Consider the following 9,527-nt stretch of genomic DNA (forward strand, 5'->3'; position numbering starts at 1 on the left):
TACGGTATTAAATGTGTTGATTTGGAAACCTTTTGTACAAAGTTATATTGAAAAAACCGTCTCGTCCTTAATTTTTGCACACCAGTGTAATGTAAAGGTAAAAAAGGTTTGGAAAATATTCCTTAAAATTGTTTCTAACGCCGAAAGTCGTTTTGGGGCGTTAGATGGAAATCAGAAGCATCGGATTATAAATTATTCCCAATCCCATTAAATCAGATTTTTAAGCTTTTTATCACTCATTTTACGGCATTTATTTAAGTACCAAATCAGAGCTTAAAATTTTTCCTGTTTAAAAAACTAATTAATTAACTAATTAATTCTTGTTAGACTGTTTTCTCAAACAATTATCCTCATACGGTAAGTTTTTCCTTTTTATTTATGCTAAAATAACACTATGTTTCTAAATTTTTAAATATATTTAGCCCAAAGGAGCGGTAGTCCAGAGAGGCTATTAGTCTCAAAACAACATTTTGTGGCGTTTCACTATAAATGGCAAATTACGTTTTAAATTGTTGCCACCAAATATTATCGCTCTATATTATGTTTAAAGAAATCAAAGAGTGAGGAAGCTGAATTAATATATGTATGTTTCTCGTGTTGTGAAAAAACAACGGTACCTACAGCCATCAAATTTTGAATAACGGTATCCTCCACCCGAATATTTGATTAACAAACTCAACGATTTCAAAGCAAGCAATGGCAAAACTGTAAAAAAAAAAAAAAAAAAAAAAAAAAAAAAAAAAACCTTTTATCTCTAGCGCGCGAGATTGTCTAAAATTGGAATGAAAAAATGTTTCTCGGAAATTCCATAGATAAAATAGTTTTTAAATATTTTGTGATATTGCTGTTGAATTGAATTTTATGTGGTTTAAGTGGGATGAACGTGATATGTAATAAATAAAGGTAACACAAAACGTTAATAAAGTCCCTTTGGGTGTAACATAAACCCTGAAATTCTTTCAGGTATTATTTATGTTTTTTTTTTTTTTTTTTTTTTAATTCTTAGTGTTAGAGTTTTTTCTCAAATAATTATCACCATACGGTAAGTGTTTTCTATTTATTTATGTTAAATAGCACAGTTTTGAAAATTTTTTCAATATATTTTTTCTAATAAACGTAAGTAACGTAGTAAATTTTATATTGCATCCTTGAGAAACTCCTTTTTTCGCATTAGCTTGAGATAAGAAAAACCAGCAGCACAAAACTTAGTCAACTGTTTTAAGTTGAAGAAGACACTGAAGTGCACTGAAAGCATTGAAGTGTGGAAAGTACTAGATATGTGGTATTGTATAAAGTTCAGCTTTTATCATAAGATTTGTGTTAAGTTTATAAATTGCTTCCACTCAGTGGGTTTAGATGACATATATAAATAAAGATTATTTACCTTTGATACTGTTATTCACTTACCTTTGACAATTCAACAAAATAAATGATCAACGAATTTGGATTTGGTTCATTTAGCTCTTAACATTCACAGGACTGGATATTGTTATGAGAAAAATAATTTAGAGTTTCCGTTGGACCGAGATTGTTTTAGGTATCTCAGGAAAATATATAATTCAATATGAAAGTTTTGGAGCAATAAAACCGTCAATAACAATTGCAAGCTACTAACCTTATTTGCACAACATACTATTCAGTTTACTTAACTAAATACTACTCAGTTCTACTAACTTCACGTACTTACGCACTCTCCGAACAAAACTAACTACGTTCTTATTTATATTTACATGCATACCTCATTGAATCCACTTGTCAGTATCGGTTTAATTTCTCGGATTTGGAGATCAAGGTAGCATTAAACCATTGAATGCACCAGTTAGTATTGGTTAAATTCACAGACTTGAAGGTGAGCTATACATGCTTTACATGTAACTTTAAACCATTAAATAATACTATTAGTATAGAAAATGCTGAGTGTGCAATCATATTCACAACAAATATGAAATAATGCTAGCATGTTAATACATAACAAAATATTTGTAGAGTCATTAGGTTTTCCTGAAGCTGGAGACGAGAAAAAGGAGCAATGTCCTCGCCGGGACTCGAACCTGAACTTATCGAATATGCCCCGAGTGTGCTACCGTTACACCACGAAGGCATGCAGAAAGGAGGGAGAAAATACCTTATATATTTTCTCACATCAATACAGTTTCATCCTATACATATACACATTCGAATCGTTTACAGAATTTTGTGTCGACGACTAGAGAATTGAAGACTTATATGATCATAAAATTGTCTAAATTGTGCATTAAACATACTATAAGAAAAATAAAATATTTTTTGTGTCCTTATAAGGAAGTTATATGTTAATTTTTATTACGGAAGTTATTGGAAAATATTATTAAAATATGTATAATTTTTAAAATAACAAATTAAACTCGTAATTTCTAAATCATGAAGTAATTTAATTTTCTAAGTTACTGAAATTTTGGGAACAGCTCAATATTTAGCTGAATAATAATTCATTCATTTAAGAATTCAAGACAATATTATGTAAAATTAACAATTTAGATACCTTCAGAATTTTTTACATAAATTATCGATTTATTTCCGTAGGATAACTATTTTTCTACCCTTCAAGAATAAAATCCAATATCCCTGATATATTAGTCATCTAACCACACATTTTTTACCGTTTAATTTGATGTCGAAAAAATGATCAGATATATATTCTTCTTTAATTCGTTGTTAAATCAGCCGCCATTACTTTGAAAATTTTCGCTGTGCTCTGAAATTTTTTTCTCCAATTTTTTCGGCTTAGGAATATCAAAATAATTCTTCCTTTAAATACGCCCTGAAATCTTCTGCATGTCATTTCAGAAAAAGCCCTATTTCGTGTCAAAATAGCTGTCTTATAACAATGCTATAAATAAATCCAATACATATCCTAAATCGCGCTTTCGAGACATGAAAAACGCAAGTTGAATTTCTTCAATCGGTACAGTAGAACGGGAGATATAGAACTGTCCCACTCTGTTTTTTTTTTTTTTTTTTTTTTTTTTTTTTTGCGCTGGGTACAAAGAGGATATTATCTAATTTTAACTAAAAGACTCTGCTTGAGTAACTAGATAATACAAATCAACGAATTTATCACTTGATCATTGAAACATCTCTATAAAATTCTTGATTGATGAGCCTATATCCTACACTGATTTCTTTATAAACCAATGCATTACAGATGGTTCTTACACGACATACCTATGCTCAAGAAATATAACGAAGAGGTATATTGGCATCGGTTGTAAAAATCAGCTATGCTGACATTATATCGCATGCTTCCTCTCCCTCAGACCACCCCAGCAAAAATCGCAGCATATAAAATTATCTAATAAGAAAAAGTTCCATCATGACGAAGCTAATAAACACTGAGACATTATTGTTGTACAAAGGAACATAAGTAAAACTAGGTAGTTACTTAACAAAAACTCTCAAAAAACTGTAAATATTATAAAGCTAAAGGTAGAAGTCAAACAACAAAAAGCAGCATTATATTCCCAAATTTTCCAGGGCAAGTTTGGATGGTTTTGCGGAACCAACCAACGACTTCATATAATAACAGGTAGACGGCTCACCCACAAAGAATTCGTCTGCTAGGATGTCTCCAACATATACCACGTGACTAATGCTCTTGGCGCTCTTGGGGAGTGATAGCTTAGGCTGTTCATCGCCAGTTTGGCCCGCTTTTGATATGGCAGGTAGTGCTTTTTATTTCCGTCTGCTAGCTGTCAGCAGACAACGGCCTCGAATTAGGTTGTTCGATTTTTTACAATTTTATTTAGATATAACTTAAGCCCTTTTTTCCTGAATATTTTATCTATATTTTTAATAATCGCTTTAAATTATTTGCACCATTGTTTAAGATGTTTAGGTTAAATAATTTTAGGAAGAAAATCTAAAATAAATAATAAAAAATTGAGATGGAAACTTTAATTTTGAATAACGTTAAAAAATTAATTCCACTACTGTTATAATATTTGAGAAGGTAAAAAAATCTCGTTTAATTTTAATGCATTGCATCCTAAAGAGAAAAAGAAAATCACATTGTATTATATGTATTTATGCCATTGATTGCCTCTCTTTTCTTGAGATTATATTACTGGAACAAAATAATGCACTCTCTTTTCTTGAGATTATATTACTGGGACAAAATAATGCAATCTTAATTACTGATTTCCACACTCATTTGTATGCCATGGCGGGGATCAATACTTATTAACTATAACAAATATTTTATATTGAATATGTATTAAACGGTAACAAACTTCAACTCAGTATTTATTATTAGAATCAAAACGATATTACAGTGAAAAATTCTCTCACTCTCCTTTTTTTTTTAAATACTATTTAAAATATGGTAAGTTTTTCACATCACATTTTTTCAATTACAATAAATTTCTAACAGCATCGTAGATGAGACAGAATCATAATCCAGTTTATTTTTATTTTAATTGATTTTATAGAAAATAATGATAAAGAATTGAGCTTTATAAAAGTAATCTGTTTTTTAAAATAATACTGTTTAACTGTTTATGTCCAATGTTGCATGAATCAAGATCTTCAGCTTTTTTTTTAACAAAGTAAACATATCGCACAATCTTTTCTCAATAATTTAATGCTAATAATAGCATTTTTCTTTTTTTATCGCAGGCAGTAATTGTTTATGAAATCAAAACGCGTACGACTTGAAAAAAAGTTAACGCCAATTGGCGCAGCTTTCTATTTCAACGGAATACACGGACAAAACATATAAAATTCAATTATTCGTAAAGGGTGATTCCAGTAAATAGTGTCACAGTATTTAATACATTTTGATGCTAATAATACATGCTGAAAATGTCATATACGGCGGCAATTTTCTTATACAATATGGCTGAAACTTTCCAACCAATTCAACAGAGATAGTAAAATGACAAAAGTACTGAAAATAAAATAATAAATCATGCAGTTTTAACTTACCTATGAAAGGTTACAAGTCCTCCTTTCACGAAACTTTCTTTACATCCGTAGGCGCTGCGGCGAATAACCATTTTTACTTAAATTTTATGTGACCAAGCAGAGCAGCAGTCTTTCGTCCCATAGAAAGCAATGTAAAGTATTTCCGGACTTTCGGAATTCGCGCAGCAGTCACGTGACACTAATGTTGGAACCGGTTGAAGGTTGCAATACGCTCTCTACCAGTATACTATCTCGCTGGAACCAACAGCCTCAGCTGTCAAAGTGCAAATGAACGTGATAAGATAAAAATGACTGGATATAGATGGTCTAATTCTGCCTCATCATAGATATGGTGATATAGGTATGGTGATAGATAAGAATGGCTCTTACCTTATCACTATATCTTACCTTGTTGATTTGCACTTTGGCAGCTGAGCATGATGGTTCCGTAAAACCATCCAAACTAGTTCCGGAAAATTTGCAAATATAACGCTGATTTTTGTTGTTTGACTTCTAAATTAATCTTTGTTCGGCATGTTATTTTAACCTGTATTATAAAGCTTGTTAGTAACCTATTAGCAGTCACAGTACCAAGTATCCTAATTCATCGTACTAAAGCCGTCCACTGTGTATTATCAAAGTATAATAAAAGAACTTCATGTATGTTTAATTGGACTATATACTAAGAACTCCGCTACTAAAGTAATCTTTCGACCTCTAGGAAGGTAGCATACCTGATGACTAATGGTATAATGCAGGAGTTCTTTATGATAGTATTGGCATTTCAATGCAAAGTTTAGTGTATTAGGAAAACATTTAAATACAAGTCTTTAAATCACATTATTATAGATATCGAAATAGTTCTGTTAAGAGGTTACATATGGTTGTAGACACAACTCTCACGCTTTCGTTTAATATATAAAATTGCTCAGAGTGATTACTCGCAACTGGTCTGTCTCAGCGGTTTAGATATTGCCGATATTGTTATGACGATGGCCATGAAAGTGGAATTTAATTTCCAGAATTGAAAGTCATTACGATTCTGAAGCAAGAGTCATGAAAAATGAGCAATGCCCTCAACGGACTCGAACCTGGATCTCTCAAATACGCGCCGAGTGTGCTAATCGTTACACCACGAAGGCATGCTGGAAGAACGAAGCTTTTAAAGGGCGAGTATAAAACCGAATCGTCAAATCCTGGTGGTGAAGAATCAGCTTCCACCACATTTTTCGTTCTGGAGCCACTGTAGAAACATTAGGTATTTTTGAAGCAGGACTCGAACCTGGACCTCTCGAATACGCACCGAGTGTGCTACCGTTATACCACGAATGTATGCAGAAAGGAAGGAGAAAATACAGATATTCTGTTGACTGGTGATTAGAGTTCTGAAATAATTTTTCAAATAAAAAAATCAGCGACAATGATTGGGAATTTTAAGATATTATTAATACGTTTTGAGTATACGAAACATAAAATAATATATCTAAGAGAGCATATATGTGAAAAGAGTTCTTAGGTTCATTTTTTAAACTTTTAGGAGAATGTTAGATATAGATAAACTACGCAGAGATCAGGGAAACAGTTGATCAAGAATTTTTATAAATTTCTTGTTTATTGCATTAATAATATGATATCTCTTTGTGACATGCAAGTCACTCAAATACTTATCATCCCATGTTACGTTGTATATAAGATACTAGAATGATATATGAATTTTTATTGTATTTATGATAGTTTAGGAAACGCTTAAGTGAGATTATTTTTGTTAGTTGAATTTTGCAGTTTTGATAAATAATCAGGATTTAGAGAACTTATCAAGCATATGTATGATAAACTGCATACTGTTACCCTAAGCCGAAAATCATAGTAATCTTTCTCGATTGCAAAAGATTTTTTCAATCTCTCTTTGTACGTTTTAGTTTCATTTATATTATCTGATTTCTAAATATGCTAATCCTTTTTTTTTTTTTTTTTTTTAGTTTAAAAAAGTTTCTTGTAACTTTCTTATGGTGGATAAATTGGAAAACAAAATTTCATTTTTTTCTTTTTCTGAGGCACGTCTTCTTGTTTGTTATGTCTTAATATCGATAAAAAAAAGTGAGAAGACACAAATTGGAGCCGATAACCTTGCCATTGGGGACGAAACCATTTTAAAGATTCAGAATAAATCTGTAAAAACGTGCGAAATTGGGTCTGAAAAGTGGATCACGCCTATCAAAGAGTGTCCCATGCTTGATTTATCCTCTAACGTCCGTTCTTGTCCGTAACCGTACCCGTTTGCTAGCTTCTTTTCTAGTGAGGCATGAACAGCTGGAGACGAAAATAATTGACATGAAGGCACCTTCTTTTTTATTCTGTGGAATGGCAACATGGAAAAAGAAAAGAGAGGAAAAAAGCTGCTGTGCTTCACAGAGGTGCTCGACGAACAAAAGAAAAGCAAACGGAATGATAACGAAGAAAGAAAAGATTTCTGTGAAAAGGATGCAGTTAAAGCTGAAGTATATTTTTTCTTTGAGCAGGTGCTGGAACCGTGTTTTCATTGTCATATTATACTGAAAAAGTAAAACAAACAACCAAATAAGAACAGGATAGCTTGAGTACAAACAAATTATTCCAAGACGGGTAAATCTTTTTTTAAAAACCACAACAGTGAATTCTCCTTGTTTTTTGCTTCTCTGTTTGTTTATCTGGTAGCGAAGGCCTGAATTTATAAATTACTTGGCTGAATTAACATTTTAAACTACAAATGAAAAAAAATATTGAAGCTTATACAGTATACGAGCAACTTTAGTAAATAACTCTTGGATTCCAACAGGCGCTTGAAAAATTACCCCCGTCTACTATTTGCAGCTGCTAAATCCTAGTCGATTTTTTTTAACTAATTAGCTCTGTTTTAACTGTTAACCTTAAACTATTATGGTTAATTATTAACTATACAGAAATTTTATTTTACTGCAAGAAGTATCTACTTGCGTATGCGTATGATACATTAAAAGAAATTGCAATTGTTGATATTTCAAATTCTACAAGCCGGCTTTATTAAAAGTACAAGTATCTTACAAATCGTAAACGGTTTGCCCCTGTTTGAGGGCAGATAGTCGTGATGTGCTTTGTTTTAAACCAGATTTGTGAATAAAAGTAATAAATACTGTCATCTAATAAAACAAATCTGGTTAAATAAAATTGAAGGGGGAAAAAATAAAGAATCACCCTTGCAATCAAATTTTGTTATAGAGGTTTATTAATGATGATTAAATTTACTTTTGATGTTTTGAATAGCATATATGATAGAGTGTCAGGGAGAAATTCAACAACTGGCATCATAATATTTTATGTCAGAGATATATTTTATTAATATTGATTAATATGAAATTAAGAACCTGTGAGCGAGTATCTGAAAACGTCGCACCCCCCCAGTAGGAGAAGGAAATAGAAGCTAGAGCTACTTGATTTTGAACACCTATTGTATTACACATAAACCTAAAATCCCGAACTTTGAATTTTAAATTTATTATTGCTTATTTTATATTTCGTGTGAATTTTCCGAATTCTATAAGTAAAAGGATTCATAGGGTTAATACATTTTTATAGCCACATGCCCATTATTATGCTGATGCACTCTTTATTTATGACCACCCAGTCTCAGAAATAAAATCGGGAGCCTAGAATAAAAATCCGAAGAAACTGCATAGAATAAAAATTTAAGTTTAAAAGAAAAACATAAAATATTTCATATTTTAATAGTCGTTCAAAAGGATTTGCTAAGCGTTTTATGCTCTTGCTGAACTCGCAGTGAAGTTTGCTGTTACACCCAGTCCTACAACCCCCCTTTTTTATTTGTCTTTTTAGCTTTATTATTAAGCATCATTTCTCTAGTCCTTACGACATATACAATTCAACAGCAAAATTACAAGAATTTTAAAAGCAGTATATCAGTATAAGTTTAGAATTCCCGATGTAGCGTTAAGTGTTGGGATAACATTTTTCTGTATTTTTCAGTCTTTTTCTCAGTTCATCATATCAATGTTCAATTTTCTGACTAGGATAGCTTTGCAAAACTTTTTTTATTGTCTTTTTATTAATAACGTTTTGTGTGTTTACCTTATTTATTGAATATCACGTACTTGCCACACGCCACATAAAATTCGATTCAAGAGCAAAATCACAAAATATTTAAAAACAGCCTATCAATAGAATTTCCGATAGACAGTTTCCCGCACTGGAGATAAACACGTTTTCTTTTCGTACAATGTTGTCACTGCTCGCTTTGAAATCGTCAAGTTTGTTAATAAAAAATTCGTTAAAATTTTACAAAATATGAAAAGGATAATAAAACTAATTCCAAATTCAAGATTCTGACTTCCAGGTGCCGATGTTCGGATGGACTTTATTTAAAACGTGAAGGCTATACGTACCGCTGTTATTTCATAGTGCGAGAAACATGCATACATTCAAGCAGATTCTTCATTATTTAATTTCTTTAAATATAGTACAGGGCGATAACTTTTGGTAGCAACAATCTGAAAAATGACATGCCGTTTATAGGGATTCAACGTAAAATATTAATAGGGACTAACGTCCCTTTT

General features: G+C 31.5%; 1 long non-coding RNA gene across 2 annotated transcripts in view; it reads right to left on the minus strand.

Moving 5' to 3' along the window:
• Positions 1 to 5,243, minus strand: part of LOC146998466 (uncharacterized) — a 56,066-nt gene extending 50,823 nt beyond the window's left edge. The window contains exon 1 of one of the 2 annotated variants that reach the window (XR_015039444.1): positions 4,963 to 5,243. This is a non-coding gene — a long non-coding RNA (uncharacterized LOC146998466). The remainder of the gene's footprint in view (positions 1 to 4,962) is intronic. The other variant, XR_015039443.1, reaches the window with a different exon arrangement.
• Positions 5,244 to 9,527: the final 4,284 nt, after the last annotated feature.

Source organism: Stegodyphus dumicola, chromosome 2, assembly GCF_044657685.1.
Source record: "Stegodyphus dumicola isolate Sdum_Otavi_A_Nest chromosome 2, ASM4465768v1".
Lineage (NCBI taxonomy): Eukaryota > Metazoa > Arthropoda > Arachnida > Araneae > Eresidae > Stegodyphus > Stegodyphus dumicola.